Genomic DNA, 18,670 nt, shown 5'->3' on the forward strand with positions numbered 1-18,670 from the left:
AAAGTAAAAGCATTGACTTTATTTAAATGCAAATGAGCCCAAATTAAATACCATTACATTCGGCGACCAACTCATCCCATCATCACTGCAACAAGCCAGTGCAAGTCACCAACAGGACACATGCTGTTAACGTAAGAAGAAATGCCTTGGGCTAGAATCCAGACTTCCTTTCCCACTGGGGTTGCCACTTGCCACCAGAAGTAGACCTGGCCCATATCTGAGCACACAGCAGATGTTGTGGGGAATCCTGTCCTGCTGATTAGGTGGTTGGGAAGGCTTTATGGGAATGCTGATTCCTCTACGGTATTATTGGTGCCGTTAAGAGGACCGATTTGAAAAAGGCTTTTGACGTCCGTTAGCTATGGTTGCACGGACCAACAATGGTGGGCGATTTCCCTTTGAAAGTGTCTCTATTCTTCCCGCCTGGCCCAGGATAACACTGCCCTTTACAAATGCGCACAAACCTGAAACATAATCCTGTTCAAAGCACAGTGTACATGGCCTAGCACAATGAGCAGAGCTCTAAATAACCAGATCCTGTAAAGATGTTTTTTTTTCTCTGTCTTTTCCGCTTTCGTTGTACATCCCAGGTCCGCAATGGTTACACCAAAATGTCTGATTGTCTTCCTATGCAAACTTATTCAGATTCTATTCTTAATCTGTAAGTCTCAACAAAAAATAAATAAATCTGATGTCAGACCAGCACAGATGGACAACAAATACTTATACTTATGCATACCTTCATACTTCCTTGCAGGTGTACATACACTAGATCACGCCACAGTGACAGCAAAGCTAAGCAGCTGTGTTTGTCTAATTATGGTCCACTGATTGCATTCATCAGATTGCAGTTCAGTGCTACAAGACCAGTTCAGCGAACGCTGCAGACAATTATCCAAACAAAACAAACATATAACCCAGATTAAATCGGATGATAACGATCCCACCCGAGTCATTAGCTCACACCTCATTAAACCTCATTGCCGCGTGTTATTTTTGTGAAACATATTTGTGTTCTCATGTTTCTGGCATTTCTGACAGCCACGGTGGCGAGATGATTGATAGTGTGTGAGGTATGGGTGCCTTATTGAACGGTGTGAGCATGGATACAGTTGGGGTGATTGAGCATGTCTGAAGTCATTATTGCGGCACAAAGATCTGCTGAGGTTCATTCCTCCTCCTGTGACTCACACACTGAGAAAGACACAAGGCTGGATGACATGCAGTTACAGTGTGTGTGTGTCTGTGTGTGTGTGTGTGTGTCTGAGGAGAGGACTATGTGAGGTTGATGGAGTGTTGGATTGAAATGGTGTTTGTGTGTGTGTGTGTGTGTGTGTGTGTGTGTGTGTGTGTGTGTGTGTGTGTGTGTGTGTGTGTGTTTGAGTACTCTACATTTTTTTCTGGTTGAGAGGTGCTGCTCTGATAGTGGGTTCCTATTCATCCTCATAAATAGCCCAGGCTGCTGATTGGCTGAGAGACAGAACAAGAGTCTGAATGCTCTCAAGTGTGCTGGAGTGGCCTATGTAGGGGGGTGTATCTCTCACAAACTTTACTCCCAGCCTTCATTGCCTACAAAAGCAACTCTGGTCACAACACTACAGTTTGCTGTTTTTGTGTGTGGTGTTTTTTTTTTTTGTCACAGCATACAAACAACCCATAGATTGTGCAAACATGCCTAATGTCCATTTAAAGCCAATTTCTCATAGTTCTCCAGATGTCTGCTAAAAAGCAGTCCATTAAGTATTTCCTCAGCATCAATTTAAATCTTTTGGTAAACCTTGTAATGTACATATTAAAGATGTCTATTCATTTCAGTGCATTTACTGTTCACACCTTTAACGGCCATCATGTCTCGGCACATGCCAGTTTTTGATAGGCATGCTTTGGCTCACAAATTGGCTGCAAGCTGCATAATGTAGGTTAATTTAAAAGGGAATTAGGGAGATAATATCAGTGTTCCCCTGTAATGATAATTCTAGTTCAAACATATTATAATAAACTGGAGCAGCTTTTGGCTCAGAGGAAATAGCGCCACGTTATATATTATATCTCTCACAAACACGGTATTTAGTCGGACCACCTAGTGCACAAAACCAGGTGACCGGTAAAGCGCTCTTAAGGGAATTACTAGCAAAATCTCAAAGAAAGGTCAGGGAGGTCATCCAAGCTCAGTTTGCCTTTTAAATGTTAACGCTAGATTTTACCCACCCTCTTCTCCTCTTTGCTTCAATAACACACATAGATGTTCGACACATACACACACACAAAGAAGAAGAAGCAGAAGAAGAAGAAGAATGGGTTATACTGGTTTCCATGGCTATGAGTGGGTCATTTACCAAATCTGAGGATTTAAGTGACAGAGAGAGAGAGAAAGAAGGGGCATAGTTTTACCATAGATTGTATGTCCTTGCAGTCTGTAACCATGCTTTACCACTCACAGTATAGTCTTTCATAGGGTTAAGACCGCAAGACAACCGGTATTATATTTCACCCAAAACCCAAAGGAATCATGTTAAGAAACCACCTACCCATTTTCATTCCTGTTTTCCTTTAACAGCTGTATGACATGTTAAGAACATTTCCTATTAGTTAATTCAATTAGGACAGGAGAATATGCATATACTGTAACTAGATCTGTAACATCATATACATATCACCACATCAGTGAGTAGGTTCCAAGGCCTTTTATGTGGTTTACAAACAGCCCAATGCCACAGAAACTTGGTGCCATTCCAGAAAATGTCAGATGTGTATTCAGATGGTAATCCAATGGGAGATTTCAATGGCATGACGAGCCTCTTCAGGGCTTCAAGTCACGCTCTTTGATCTGCCCCTGCTTTAGAGGGAGAATCTTATTCTCTGCTAATTTATGTGCTAAAGGCATAATTGGACAAGTGGTCCAAAACATTGCCTGTAATAGCATGGTGTGTGGGAGACTACTACACAAAGCCACGATTTTTCATCTTCATAAAAAAATTTTATATGCTACTCCTGTACCATTTCTGATTTCGTCTTCCATTTCATCTGTAGACTTTTCACCTCATTGGCATTATGATAGCAAGAGCTCCTAGTGTCTGAATTACTTTACAGTTCTCTACAAGTCAATTCATTATCTAGCCTTAAAAGCTAAAAACTTATGTAAAAAAAAAAAAGTTTAAAGTCTTTTAGCCTTAACGCTAATCACTTCAAACTGCTATTAGCCTGAGGATAAATAAACCTCTGCTAAATAATCATTTATTACACTGAATATACATGTGTAAAATTAGATTAACTTTTAACTTATGTGAATGTCATGTATACATTTGCATGATGGCGCTGTTTAGCTAACTAGCTTAGCCTGCGGAAATACTGTACGAATATGCTATTAGATTGGAAGCGCCAAAACACCAGCTAGCTAGCTTTATAAGTTAGTGTTTAGCAACCTCAATTGAGGTATACAGTGCTGATACTGATGGTCCTGCCACTGTGTTGAAATGTTTTTTCACCACCAACACTTTGGTAAGCTGAATGTACAGCTGTTAAAGAAAAAATCTCCCCAGGGAACGACAAGAAAGTGCTACAGCTAGCTTAGGGGTAGATTCCTGGCTAGCTTATATTGTACGTACGTGTTCGCACACTTTTGCTGCATCAGTCTACTGAAATATGTAAAATGCTTAAGTATTTAAGAATGTATTAAAGTGTTGAGTTAAATGTACTGTGATAAGTCAAATGTACTGTATACTGTGAACTATCACAGTGTCAAAGTACATTTAACTCATCACAGTACATTTAACTTAATACAGTATACACTGTGTTAGGTCACGGGAGTTGGATGCAAGTGCAGATATAATTTAATAAACAGTAAACAAAACACCAAACATAAACTATGAACTTGGGATACTACGAAAAGACATATGGACATGAAGGCATAATGCACAAAACCACAACAGAAGACAAACACGAGACAGTGTGTGCAGTGCATAACATGACTTATATTCAAGTGCCCATTAACCCCAAACGTGAATCAGGTGCAGACAGTCATGTGACGTGGTGAAATTGCTGATGGGAATCATAGTTTTGAGTTCGTTCCGGCATATTTACGACACACTACATTTGATTATATGTGAAAGTACGACCATATCCTATCCATAAAATTATTCATTAATAAGATACAAAATGACACTATCTGTGGAAATACCATTAACAAATGCAACTGTTTATTTTTGCCATCAACTAAACCCCCACCTAAATAAAACAATGTGCCAAAAAAGGCTGCAGTTGGCCCTTCATACATCACAGAAAGTATGATTACTAAAGATTATTATTATTATTACCTAAAAAATGTGATGGAGCAGGTGTAGTCTCTTTAACCTCTTTAACCTGCTTAGTGAATGGGAGGAGAAGTGGGATGGGACGGGGAGTTTTCTATTATTGGGTAGCTTAATAAGGATTCTGACAAGGCTCTCTCTATTCCAACAGCTACTGGGTATTATGAAAATATTTTAAAACATGTGTAAGATGTGCAATGTAATATCCCCTTTAAAAACCATTTGGAAAGAATGTGTGAATTAATTGTTTCCTTGAACCAAAAAAAACAAAAAAACAACCCAAAGTCTAGAATATCGTCCATGCCCCAGCCTGAGCTTTTTAACTAAAGTGTTTTCCTCTGTGCCACAAGGCAGGCACTAATTAATGCATGGACATGAATCGAACGACAAAGATAAGTACAAACAGGACGATCTTTATTGGATTTACGTGAAGGGGCAAACATACTGCACAATTCTCCTCAGCTCCTGAAAGACCTGTCTGACAGGAGCGCGATTTAATAAGCCTCACCACGGACACGCTGTGTGCAGGCAAACAGAGACGACTGTGGGCACATTGGGAAGAGCCAGGAGGCCTTACAGAGGAGGAAAAACACTTTGGAGAAGCTGCATTAGTCAGATTAACAAGACTGAGACAAACAGCATGCACTTTTCTCCATCTCTACACCCTTATAATTATCCGTTCAAAAAATACTGAACAATGGCAGTAAGTTACATGTGAATGCTGCAGTCCGTGTTATATACATCACTGTGATAAACTGATTATTAGCTGTATTTGTCCACAGACCCCATGTAAGCATATAGTTCATTTAACAAATGGCTCAAACGTGTAGTGGTATTTCTGCTCCTGTGGCACTGTATCCACACAGCCAGACGAATAAAAAAATAATGATCTCATCATGGCAATTACGTATAATTTTAGACAGGAAAATCGCTCTATGTACACATCGCTTTCATTAAATTGTATAGAGGTCAAAAATGTGATTTGCAGATGCAACACATTGGTGAGTGACCTGGAAAATACATTCACACCGAGATGTTTCTAGCTGCTAACACATCATTACCATGGCGACAGCAGAGTGAAAACAAATGTCATCAAGTGGGAGAATCATTAACGACCCAGTTACACACACTCAATGTCAAATATAACAAGTGTGTGTCTCTCAGGCTCGGTCATAGCTATGAAAACTGTTACAGGGTCAGCTTTTGTTGGTGTAGCAAAAATGAATGTGCAACAGATCTATTCACTGCAGAGAATATGGCTTGTTCAAAGGCATAGACAGAAAGCACACACACACACACACACGCATATACATGCACACAGAAACAGAAAGCACACCTGCAGACTCACAGTCAATTCAAACACACCCAGATCCTTAATATAAACCTTCCGCTCACCTTTTTTAAACTTTGTTTGAGATCAATGCCGGCTGGATTTCACCCACGCTGTTCATTATTCCTGTGAGTTCCTGTACAGCCCCCACAAGTAGATGAGCTCATTTAATTATTTTTTTACACGTGAAGCTACAGTCTTATCCACAAAGGGGCCGTTGTGGCTCCAGGTTTTCATCACAACCAACTAATGTTTATCTTCAAACAACTATTAGGTGTGTCTCCTGTTTGGTTAGAATGAAAACTTGCAGCCATACCAGCCTTTTGTAGAAATAACTAAAGACCCTTGCACTAGTCACAAAAGCCTAACTTACAAAAGCCAAGGAGAAGCTTCAGAATTCTAGGGATGGGTATGTAGACTGTACGTAAATGTGACATTTAAAAAGGCAAAATGAAGCCTTTCATAGACTTCATTTTCTTAGTCAGATTATTTCTGTTTCTGATACACAAGGACATATAATGGAACAGATGGATATCATGATTCATACGTAGTCACTGTATCTTTCCATGCTACCTTCTCTAATTTGTCTATTCATATGCTCTAACTATTGGGCAGCTGTGGCTCGGATGGTAGAGCGGGTTGCCCACTAATCGTAGGGTTGGCGGTTCGATTCCCAGCCCACATGACTCCACATGCTGAAGTGTCCTTGGGCAAGACAATGAACTCCAAGTTGCTCCTGATGGCAAGTTAGTGCCTTGCATGGCAGCTCTGCTACCGTGTGTGTGAATGGGTGACTGAGACACACTGTAAAGCACTTTGGATAAAAGTACTATATAAGTGCAGACCATTTACTTGGCCTGAGTGTTTGGCAGCATGTAAGGTGTAACAGCTTAATTTTCATTTCTGTTTTCTAGTTCCTCGATGTCTGGTTTAGTTCTTACTCTTTCAGTTTTTATCTGGTTTTGACTTCAGTCTGTCAGGATTCTGATAATTGATAACCCATGTTTTGGTTTAAACCCCAGTCATGGATTCTGATTCCTGTAATAATCCTAAATAAACACTTCTTCCTGCATCCACTTTTTACAAAATGCCATGGGGCAACAGCAGCTTGTAACGTTTTTTTTTTTGATGCAGCATGGATCCAGTGTCTTCCTACAAGCAGTAAAGCATAAGACCAATCTTAACCAGATATATTTGCAGTATACTTGGCTGATGAGTCTGCAACACCAGGGCAAACATAGCAGAGGCTTTAGACCCACCTATGTACAAGTCTCCTAACTTGCTGGCCTTTGAGTTCCTAGACCCACTAACCTTCTTCTAGATGCAGACCCAGCCACAGTGGATGCTGTCAGCCAGGACCCACTCTTTAGCACACACTATAGCTTCTGATATGGACTCTCATCCTCCTGTAACACTGACTAAACCTGTAATCTGTTCAGGCACCTAGTGTGTCTGTTCACACACTTAGTCCTACTGTTAGTTCTGGTTTAACTTTGGTCTCTGTTCAATCCACTATCTCTTTCTCTGTCCTCATCTTCTGTCTTTGCCTTGACTTTCCCCAGTCTCTGCGTCAGCCTAGCTTCCTTCCTCTGTGCTTCCATCCTGTGTGTTTCCTAGCCCTAATCAAGTCCTCGTCTCTGCCCCTGGTGTTGTCTCAATCTATGTCTTTTATATAAATCCACCGTCCCAAATCTCTCTTTTCTCTACTCTGGATCCTGGCTTAAGCCTGGTCCTAAGCCATGCAATATCACTGCAAGTACTGGCTCCCAGGTGCCTTTTAGTAGTGCACAAGTTAGGTGGCCTGTGAGGACTCTGATCGTTGATATGCCCTCAAAAAACTGTGAGATATGATTAATAATAAATGCGCTTTAAGCAAGCACTTATATGTCCTGAACCTGCACGTTACAATGGACATAAAAAGTTGATTTTGTAAGTGGAATAAACAAACAAATAAAAGGAAAAGGACAAGACATTGGTACTGGTATGGGTCTTCTGGGCTTTCCTAACTGTTCCTTTTTAATCTGCTAGCATGAGTGACACTTGCTATGTACACAAACAGACAAATAAAATTGCTGTTAATAGTTTACATATGTAAATGTAATGCATGTGATGCATTTCATTAATATGTTTATGTGTCAGTAGCAATGCAATACAAACACACACATTCATCAGTATGAGGCTCTTTACTCCAGATTCTACAACCAGTTCAAGAGTTTAGCTCTCATACCAACTATTTCCCTGGCAGTCTCCTTGGCAACACACCTCTGAGTCAAGGATGACACATAAGGACACAGTAAACTAGTATGCACATCCCTGTTTCGGCTCACATAAAAATAGAGGGGTCTCCTTGGCAACCCTTTATTGTTATAGAGAATAGAGTCATAAAAGAAATTATCATCTTTGATGACAAATTTTCCCCACACCTAATGGTTTTATTCTAAATTTACAACAACAACAAAAAACTGGTTTCAACAGAAATATATACTGGAACTACGATTTAGAGAAGAAACTTCTCTTCCTCTGTCTCATACTTGTCTGAATGTGCTTGAGTGGGTGGGAATGCTTAGGTCCAGGGCTGATGTATTATACAGTACATGTCCTGTTCTAGCTTTGCTTTTCACTGCTTCTTGTTTATAGGGCCAGAAAGAATAAGAGTAACGAGATAAAAATAAAAATGATCTGTGTAGTAGGAAATACATTTAGATGGGAAATGGGAACTGTAAAAAAGAAAGCTGTATGCACTGGGTTGTTATCTGTGTTGAATAATGCATGGAGGTGTGGTAGACATTGAAAAGTATAATAAGAGCACAGATAAGCACCATGGGGAGCACGGTGGCTTAGTGGTTAGCATGTTTGCCTCGAACCTCCAGGGCTGGGGGTTCAATTCCCCCAAGTAAGTGTGTGAGCAACTGTGCCCTGCGATGGGTTGATCCCCCATTCAGGGTGGACCCCACCTTGTGCCCCGAAGCCCCGGGATAGGCTCCCTGCTACCCTGTGTCCGATAAGCAGTACAGAAAATGGATGGATGGATAAGCAGTGTGGCTAGCTTTGCGTGAAACTACATGTATACAGTACAGTGGCAGACAGAGGATCTAAAATGTAAGGATGTAAGTTCTACTTCACCCCTGCTAACCTCAGTGGAAGTGAATATCATTTTTTTGGGCATATGTACACACATACCAAGCCCTTCCTTAAGTTACAAAGTGAAGTATAAAAGACACTGTGTTTCAATAAACGTTGTTCTTATACAGCCATCTTTCCATGCTTCTAAGATTCTGTCTGTGCTTCACTGAGATGGTCTGAGAACTCTGTTGACCAAAGCTGGTGATAGAATCCTATCATCTGTCCTTTTTTTGGCCACAGGGAGTGTACTTTTCAAACACCCAGGCAAAGTCCATTCAGAACTCTGTGGCTTCTAACTTGAGCTTCCTCATTAGCTTGCAACCCTTGTTATCCATCACTCACCACACCAAAACCCAGGGTTGCTGCCCAAGGCCATATCACCCAATTTTGTAGCCAATCAATTGACCATGCAGCATTCCATGAATATGAATCTGCAGAGCGTTTCATATTGCACACAGTATGTGCATTGTGATACTATGTCAGCCGAATGGTGGCTATTCAATTCTCAGAGAAACTGTTCATCTGTCATGGAGAAAAAACACACAGGGAGGTCCCTTGCCTTAACAAAGCCAGGGCCACTGGTAGATGCACATCATCACTATGGCCCAGCCATTACTCTAAAAGTGTTCTCCTTATGGACAACACTTGAATGTGTCCCGGTTAAGAATGCCTAGTCTGCTGCTACCTTGGCGTCACCATGCGCCTCCTCCAGGCCCCAGAGGTTCACTGCTCACAGTGGTGTGAGTGAAGCTGTCAACACCTTTCCAGTCAGTCAGCTGGTTACTCATGGCATTATGGCATATGTCATCCAGCTGATACTCACTAGTCCTGGGGGAAATATAATGTTAGTTATGTATGTAACTGTAGCTCTGTGAACACATCTGACAACCAGCCATGGTTCCCTGTCATTCAGAACGAGTATTGTTCCAGTGGGAACACAGCAAGACGATTCTAGGGAATGATGGCTGTATGACAATGGTATTTATTGCAAATACTATGTCATATGTCACTTTGTGACTTTGACATGATGTGCTCATCTAGACCAGCAGATGTTCTGGTCTCTCACACCTGTTAGACCTGAAGTTAAATTGTATTTAAATCAGAATTGAAATCTGTCAGTAACCACTTTCCAGTATAAAAGCTTCATCAGATATCTTGATCAGAAGTGTCCTGAATATTAAAGGCCCATAATCCTACTCTAAAGAATGCTGTAGAAAATCAGTTTCTATACTCGAAGCCCAGTGAAAAATTAAGAATCCAGCCTCCATTACTTTTTAGAACTGTTAAAACAAATCCTCCCTGGGTGTTTACAGCATTTCATAAGCATCCACCAGGTTTGTTTTTTTTTACCTTGTTTAACTCTTTTCCCTCCCAACTTATTATTCAGTACTATGAATTATTTTACAGTAGATACAAGTGGGAAGAAGGTAAGTTGGGACCCACAAATAGGTCTTGGGAGATTAAGGGTTAAAATGGCCCACAAACCACACATTAAAACTGAGGGAGAGTAGTACAACTAGGCCTAATTTGTACAACCAAGTATTAGCTGTGCAAATTGTTGATCAAACCAAAATGAAGTTTGGTTAAACCAAAGGAGCTGACCCTTATTGGATTCTCCATGGCAAAAATAAATCCAATTAGGAGTTTGGCGCCTGAGTCAGACTAATCAGGATTAAACATCCCCCCAAAACGCTAAAGTCAGAACTGCAAAAGCAAGATAAATCTATTTTATTAATGATTCAAATATGGCTGCATTTACTTTACCTGTAAGCTAGCTGCCTTTATTACTCTTCTGTCAAGAGCTTTGCCAAACTGGTGGATGGCAGTGTTGCTAATAGTCCTAAACATTGAAGTTCATACAGTAAGTTATAAGGGGGATGTGTTGTGAAGGGGGCAGGGATGCAAATCTGAATCAGTTGTGGACCTGCACAGCTAATTTCACATTTTTTACATACTGTGCTAAACTAATTTACGTTTGCAGATTCACACAAACACCAAAAACACCCTGAAAGATATTAACCCGTTCGGTTCTGTCTGTTTTTGATTGTTTTTAACCAACTGGGCATGCAGATATAATTGACGTAAATCCTGGTCTAGAACTGCTCGCATAGCTCAAAAATGTTTTTGAGGATATGTTAGGCAAGATAAACTGAAATCACAAAGTAATGTAACTAAAACATTGGTGTACCTGATGTTTGTGACTAGTTAAAGAGTTGTCCAGTTGTCATTTGAACTCAGTGAGGGCTCAATATTGTGAATTGTGAATCACTATAGTTTCACCATCTTCCTTACCCAAAGCAGTCATGCATTGTTCACATCCTTTTTATGCTTGTAGTGTGAATGGGGTTTAGGTTTGGGTTAGGATGTATTTCCCTTTGATCGAGACCGCACATTCTCCCACAGTCTAGACCTCTGATATTAACCTCAGCCCACTACTCTCTGGCTTCTGCCACTGCTACCTATGAATATTTCAAAGCGTCTACATCAAGAGGCTTCAGACAAGCTGGAGATTAAGGCTGGAGTCTCTCTGATGTGAGTTTGAGTGGAATCAAAAAGGGCAAAGCATTGAGATCAATGAGAGCAGTAGTTTATTGCTCAGAACAGAGCCCTGTGCTTTAAATATGTTTCAGTAGAGTGCACACAAATGCCTATTTGTAAAATGTGATATAGTTCCTTTTTTCTAAACTACATGTGAATGAAGCAGTGTACTTGACATACTGTACATTAGTAAATCTGGAAAGAAGCACTCTGGGAAGTGATTGCTGTTGTAAAATGTGAGGAAAATTTGTGAGAACTACATGTATTTCTGAAAATAATCTATACATTGCACACACACCATCATTATCAGACCAGCCAAGCCCCAGCCACTTGCCTCGACTATGGTAGAAACTGAAGTGCATGTACATGTACTGGGTTTTACAGTAACCATAAAAAAATAATAATAAAAAAAATAATAACAATAAAAAAACATCTGTTTTAGTTAAGAAGTAGACACAAGCAGCATCTAATTATCATTCTAACATTTTAATTATCTGCGCCATTAAAAGTATTTGTAAAGCGTTATATTTGACACTTCATTCTAGGCCTCTTTATTCTGTTTTATTTTATTTCCTCTTCAACCAGGAAAGTGCTGTTTTTGAGTATTTTTGAATAAATATTTTTTAGTGACGTCCCTAATAAAGTAGTAAATCAGTAAAACTGATATTAACTGATATGTCAAACATACATTGACAGATTTACATTTATCTTGACAGAAAGCGAGGGAACACCTTCCAAGTGGGAAAATCAAGACAAGACATTACTAATGTGAGATGGGGGAAGGGAGCCGGGGTTTCCATGGAGTCTGTTAATATCAAAGAGTTCATAGCACCTGTGTAACTGTCAATCATTCCAGATTCACATGTTGATTGACTCATCTACTGATTTTACTGGGGGGGAAAAAAAGAAGATTGGCATCAGTGTACTCTGATGTTAAAATTCAGAGTTCCTACTCAAAATGAGTAAAGGTTGACAGGTCTGCATTAGCAAAAGCATCATTTGAAGCTTACCGTTAAATCTAGGACATCTTTATCTGTTAAATAATGAAATTCAAATAAATAACATTTATTTTAAACATCTGAAAATGTACCATTAAAAGAACATGTTTTATTAAACAGCCTTTTAATGACTTTTGGTTTTATACGCTGCATACCCTGAGCAATTTTAAACCTAGGAGCAATAAATGAAAGTGCACATGCAGGAATTCATTTTCTTTTTCCGTCTTTCTTCAGAGCTCATGGCTCCCTATGATGTGGCCTTTAGCTAAAGTTTAATGGTGCTGTTAATCTAATATCTAGACAAAGGTTCAGGTTAACATTGAAGAAAATCTATGCCTTTAGTCTTAGGGAGACATGCTGTGCCACACTTGGCCTGCTGACAGTGAAATATGGCTCTCTCTTTAATGATGCAAGCAAGACACTACAGCAACAACAAAAGGCCAAGGGCCAGTTTTGTTATCCTATTGTTGTAAAATGTGTAAAAACCCATAAAATGTGACAATAGACATGACATATGTGGATGTTTGTTCCTATTGACCCTAACCTAAAATCTAAACTTTGAGCCAAAGCTATACGTATAAAAATGTTCAGTCAATTCACTTAGAAGTATCCTGTTTAATAAGTTTTTCCAAATCATTATGCCGCGAAACACCCATACACACAATCTCATGTCGCCTGTAAATAAAATATCTATTTTGATCTTTAATTCAGATACCCTAAATCTACAGAGAATCTGCTTTTACTGCACTGTCCCAATGAGAGCACTGTACTATATCGTGTTGTATTCAAAAATGTCTTTCACGAACATGCATTCTAGCTGTTTTCCCATTCTCTTAGATGGTCAGTAGATTTGGTACAGGAAATACAGATTTATTTTATCTTTAATGCAATTAAATGCAACTAAATTCCATGCAATCAGTCAGACTTCTGTATCAATTAGACATCTGTATCTATTGCGTCACATTTTTATTAATGCCAGTCATATAAATGGGAGATCTTATGATGCTCTAAAAACACAAATCTCTGCTCCAGGAGAAAAGCAGGGTACATGATAATCTGGAATATATAATTCTATAGCCATGGATAGATGTTTGCACTAAACATAATTTTATTGACACAGACAATGTTCCTGCCAGTAACTAAAAGCAGATATCCAGACTTAAAGAATTCAGCCATTACAAATGTATAATTGATGGGAAAATGCACAGATGAAAGCATTTTCTGGATCAAGATCTCCACCATGATGAAAAATTCTTTCTCATAATAGCGTTCGGTCAGCTTGGCCTTCTCTAAAAGTACCTGATTCATGAAGTGCACATAATCCAGTGGACAAAATAAGGTATGCCTTTCTTCTTCATAGAGACTGTATGGATATAAAATGTGTGATTGACATTGTGACAGCTCTTTTTATTGGAAATCTAGAAGTGTACTTCTTAGAGAGCAAAAGTAATTCGCTTGCATTAATCCATCCATCCATCCATTTTCTACACCGCTTATCCTACTGTCTTGCATTGAACCTGGAGCCTATCCCAGGGTGCATGGGGCACAAGGCAGGGTATACCCTGGACGGGGTGCCAATTCATCACAGGGCACACTCACATACACATTCATGCACCTACTCATACACTATGGACACTTTGGACATGCCAATTAGCCTACCATGCACGTCTTTGGACTGGGGGAGGAAACCGGAGTACCCAGAGGAAACCCCCGCAGCATGGGAAGAACATACAAACTCCACACACACAAAGTCACTGCAGGAATCGAACCCCCAACCCTAGAGGTGTGAGGCAAATGTGCTAAACACTAATCCACCATGCCCTCTTGCTTGCATTAATTCTTCAATAAATAATGTTGAGAAAATACAATATACCACTGAACTATCTTCAGACTGATCTTATCTTTCCTCATCTGCAAAACAGGCAGTCTTTTTTTGTGGTGTATTTATTTAATAACAAGAGCATCATTAATAACAAGAATGCAGAAGTTTATCAAATCTACTGTTGCCATAACCACAAAATCTATTATTAAACTGAATTTGATTGGAACCCTTTAGAAGGACATTAAACGCAGGTCCTGGAAATACACGGTACTGATGCTATTTTCCTCTTTTTCTTTAGAGGTGCAACAGTATATATATTTTTTCATTTCCTACTATCACAAGTAACCTAGAAATAAATATAGAACAAAATAAAAATAATGGTTTAAGCCATGGCGTCAGCAAAAGTGTAATACACAGCTGAGGAAACCATTTTGGAAAACTGCTGTACAGTCCGGAATGCTTGTTTGTGTTTACATGGGCAATCGGTAACTACTCAGCACAGCCAGGTAATTCTTCTGTAAGCAAAAATAAATAAATAAATATATCACACTGTGCTTCAAAAATACTTAATGACAGAAATGCAATAAGATCAGACTAAACATTGGCAATGCTTTTCCAAGACAGAGGAAATTGTTACTTTTGAATTCTAATCAGAGATTAAGCTGGATGCAGAATCAGTGATGTTGTTGGACAGGTATGTAAATGCAAACTGTGTAAAGCTTTGCTTTATAGAAATCAATTGGGGTGCAATTGTGGTTTTCATTACAAACAAAAAGGCACTCTTGACCATCTTCATAAATCATTATGAGTCAAATTTCATGTGTGTATAGTGTTACAACTTGGCTTTCAAGAAGTTGAATGGCCTATTTTTCAGCTAGCAATGCTAAAATGCTAACAATGTTGTTTATAGTGTTATAACTTGACTTTGGTTATAACAGTCCTGTCTAATGCTAACTCTAGTTAGCATGCTAACTCAAATTGTACTTGGTGTGAAACTTTGTATACATATGGGAATGGGGAATGGGCTCAAGGAGTTTAAAAAAATACTCAAGTCTTATTCACCTTCACCTATTTAACGGTTAAAGACCTAATATTGACTAATTTTGACAAATCTTGCCTAACGAACCTTTAAAACTATGGGTGCAAATTTTATTAAGCAAAATGTATTTTGGTTGGTAGGTAGATGTTACATAGCGCAACGAACCATCACAACCTCTATAAAATAGGTTATTCCTGTAATACCCACTGAAATGCGGAAAATATATCTCTCCCACAACTATATAGACCGGCATATAAACAGCTGTTCCCTCATCCACCTCTTTTTTCTCTCTTTTGTTTGAAGTTAATAAGGCACACAGTATAGCTTGTAATGTTACTGATAAACCGCAAAGCCATCTTCCTGTAATAGAAAACTTACAAAACAGCGTTACCTCTGAGTGCTGATGTATAGTATGTCTCCTACCATAAATGTTAAATTAACGTTTTTCTTACAGAAAACCTAAATAGAATGATTATATATTTTTATTTGTCAAATAAAATACACCGATCAGCCATAACATTAAAACCACCTGCCTAATATTGTGTAGGTCTGCCTTGTGCCACCAAAACAGCTCTTACCCAGCAAGGCTTGACTGACTCCACAAGACCTCTGAAGGTGTGCTGTGGTATCTGACACCAAGATGTTAACAGCAGCTCCTTTAAGTCTTGTAAGTTGTGAGGTGGTGTCTCCGTGGATCGGACTTGTTTGTACAGAAAATCCGACTGATGCTTGATCAGATTGAGATCTGGGGAATTTGGAGGCCAAGTCAACACCCTGAACTCTTTGTGATGTTCCTCAAACTGTTCCTGAACATTTTTGCAGTGTGGCAGGGCACATTATCCTGCTGAAAGATACCACTGCCGTTAGGGAATACCGTTGCCATGAAGGGGTGTACTTGGTCTGCAACAATGTTTTGGTACATGCTACCTGTCAAAGTAACATCCACATGAATGCCAGGACCCAAAGTTTCCCAGTAGAACATCCCCCAGAGCATCTCACTGCCTCTGTGGGCTTGCATTCTTCCCATAGTGCATCTTGGTGCCATCTCTTCCCAAGGTAAGTGACAAACATGCAGCAAGCTGCAATGCACTGTGTGCTCTGACACCTTTCTATCATAGCCAGCATTACCTTTTTCAGCAATTTGTGCTAGAGTAGCTATTCTGTGGGATCTGACCAGACGGGCTAGCTTTCACTCCCCACACACACCAATGAGTCTTGGGCACTTATGACCCTGTCACAAGTTCACCAGTTGTCCTTCCTTGGACCACCTTTGGTAGGTACTATCCACTGCATACCGGGAATATTCCACAAGACCTGCCGTTTTGGAGATGCTCTGACTCAGTCATCCAGCATCACGAGTTGGCCTTTGTCAAAGTTGCCCAGATCCTTACACTTGCCCATTTTTTCTGATTCCAACACATCTACTTCGAGAATTAACTGTTTAATTGCTGCCTAACATATACCAGTGCCATTGTAACGAGATAATCAGTGTTATTCACTTCACCCCTACATTATGTGAAGGTCTGCCATACAAGTACATTTGAGCTAGTTGCTACTATAGAAACAATACCCTGATAGAACAAGCACGTTAATATAAACCTGTGATTTGCTTTGAAGTCGGCACTATTGTTTCAATCACATTTGAGAATTCAACAGTGTTGTGGTATAATAATCAGACTTCTTAGAATAGGCCTGAGGGGTCATTGTAGAATAATTGGACTGTTTATCCAGAGTTTTATTGTGTTTGGTCTCTGTGGAGGCCAACACTTGAGACAACATGGGGCAGAATGAGCACATTAGTTTGTTAAGTGGAGGACCAAGGATACAGTTAAGCAGCTTAATGTATGATCCTGTTTATGCCTCTCATGCCCATTACTGCCAAAATACATCACTCAGCATAAGGCCTAATACAGGGGATGAAAATAACCCTTCAATATTCATTCCATTCCAACCCTGCAATATTCATTCCATCAATGAGACACATTATTTATATATATATATATATATATATATATATATATATATATATATATATATATATATATATATATATATATATATATATATATATATATATATATATATATATATATATATATATATATATATATATATATACATATATATATATACATATTAGTAATTTATTAAAGACACACTGTGTTTCTTTTCTTAAATTCCATCTGAATTACATGAGTTATGATATATCTTTTGTCAAGACGTTTATGTTTTTGTAACAGAGTACACACACAACACTGACACGTTTCTATGGGATGAACAGTTTTGAGTTCATCTTACAGTCATCAGCCTTTTATAGTTAGGTTATAGCCTTTTATAACCTTAAATAAAGTACAATGATTTACATTGATACCACCAGTATTATCATTGTTACTATAATACAAAGATAAAAGGTCTATATTATAAATTGATTTTATAGTAAACTAACTTAGCTGTGTATGGACTCTCATGTCTTGGTGTTGAATAGATGTCTTGCTGCGATCAGAAGACTGTGGCCCTATTGTATAAGCCTCCATGTGAAAAGAAGCACACATGGCCTGTAGGAACCAAGGGTGGTTCAGGGCTGCATGTCATGGCCAAAGTCTTGCCTTCACAACCACCCTTTCTTTTATTTTCACTTCTCCAAAGGACAATGCAGTTTTACCATGCCATAAATCAGACTTCCTCATGGCACCTCAGTATACAGGCATGTCAATGAAATATTTACCATAAGAAAAGGGAATAGGCCTGTGCATGCTCGACGCTGTGTGGGCCTTCCCATAACTCTCACACAAGTGTTTTGACCTCTCGATTGCAGGGGCTTGGAAATGCACTGTTTTCCTCCCCCTCAATAGCTGGCTCAATTTAAAAGTTATTGTGCTCCATTTTGTTGACAGGTATTGTGCATTAAGAGGAAGTAGGATTTAGTCAATGTTAAGTATGGAAAGTTTTCTCTGAAAGCAGTCGTAGAGATTGCTGTAAAGTAGGGACAGGTAAATGCTGGTATTCTTACAGCCTTGAATGTCAGATGAATGGCAGATGATGTTGAGGGCAAAACATTTTCTCATTCCTCTACCAAATCTGAAGAAGCAAGTGCAACTCCGTTGAAAATGTAAAAGCGATAAATGGTTTGTTTGTCCTTACTTAAGTTCTACCATATTTCTAAAAATCACAACTGTTCCTCAAAGAATCGTTCAGACTTGTCAGAAAGCTGAAAATCTGCTGTAACAGAAAATCCTGTAATAATAAAGTAAAACAATGAAGTAAACACATGACATTAAATCAAATTCACCAGTACCTGAACCTAAATTCAATGCTTCAATGAATTCAAACAGAAAAAAAAAATTATTGAAAATGTTCACTGTCAATCATTGAAATTAGGTCTGGAAAATTCTTATTCAAATAAATTTAGTTAATTCATATTCAATAAAGTGAAGCAGCAGACAATTTAGCACTTTATGTTCAAATGGTTTTGGTTCTCAAGTTATGACCCTTCAAGAAAAACATCTGGCTAAT

At 39.0% G+C, this 18,670-nt stretch overlaps 1 protein-coding gene across 12 annotated transcripts in view; it reads right to left on the reverse strand.

The window, feature by feature from the left end:
• The window catches only part of nrcama (neuronal cell adhesion molecule a), an 85,220-nt gene that overhangs the window by 53,235 nt on the left and 13,315 nt on the right, over positions 1–18,670 (reverse strand). The window lies entirely within an intron of this gene.

The sequence above is a fragment of the Ictalurus punctatus genome, chromosome 14, assembly GCF_001660625.3.
Source record: "Ictalurus punctatus breed USDA103 chromosome 14, Coco_2.0, whole genome shotgun sequence".
Classification (NCBI taxonomy): domain Eukaryota; kingdom Metazoa; phylum Chordata; class Actinopteri; order Siluriformes; family Ictaluridae; genus Ictalurus; species Ictalurus punctatus.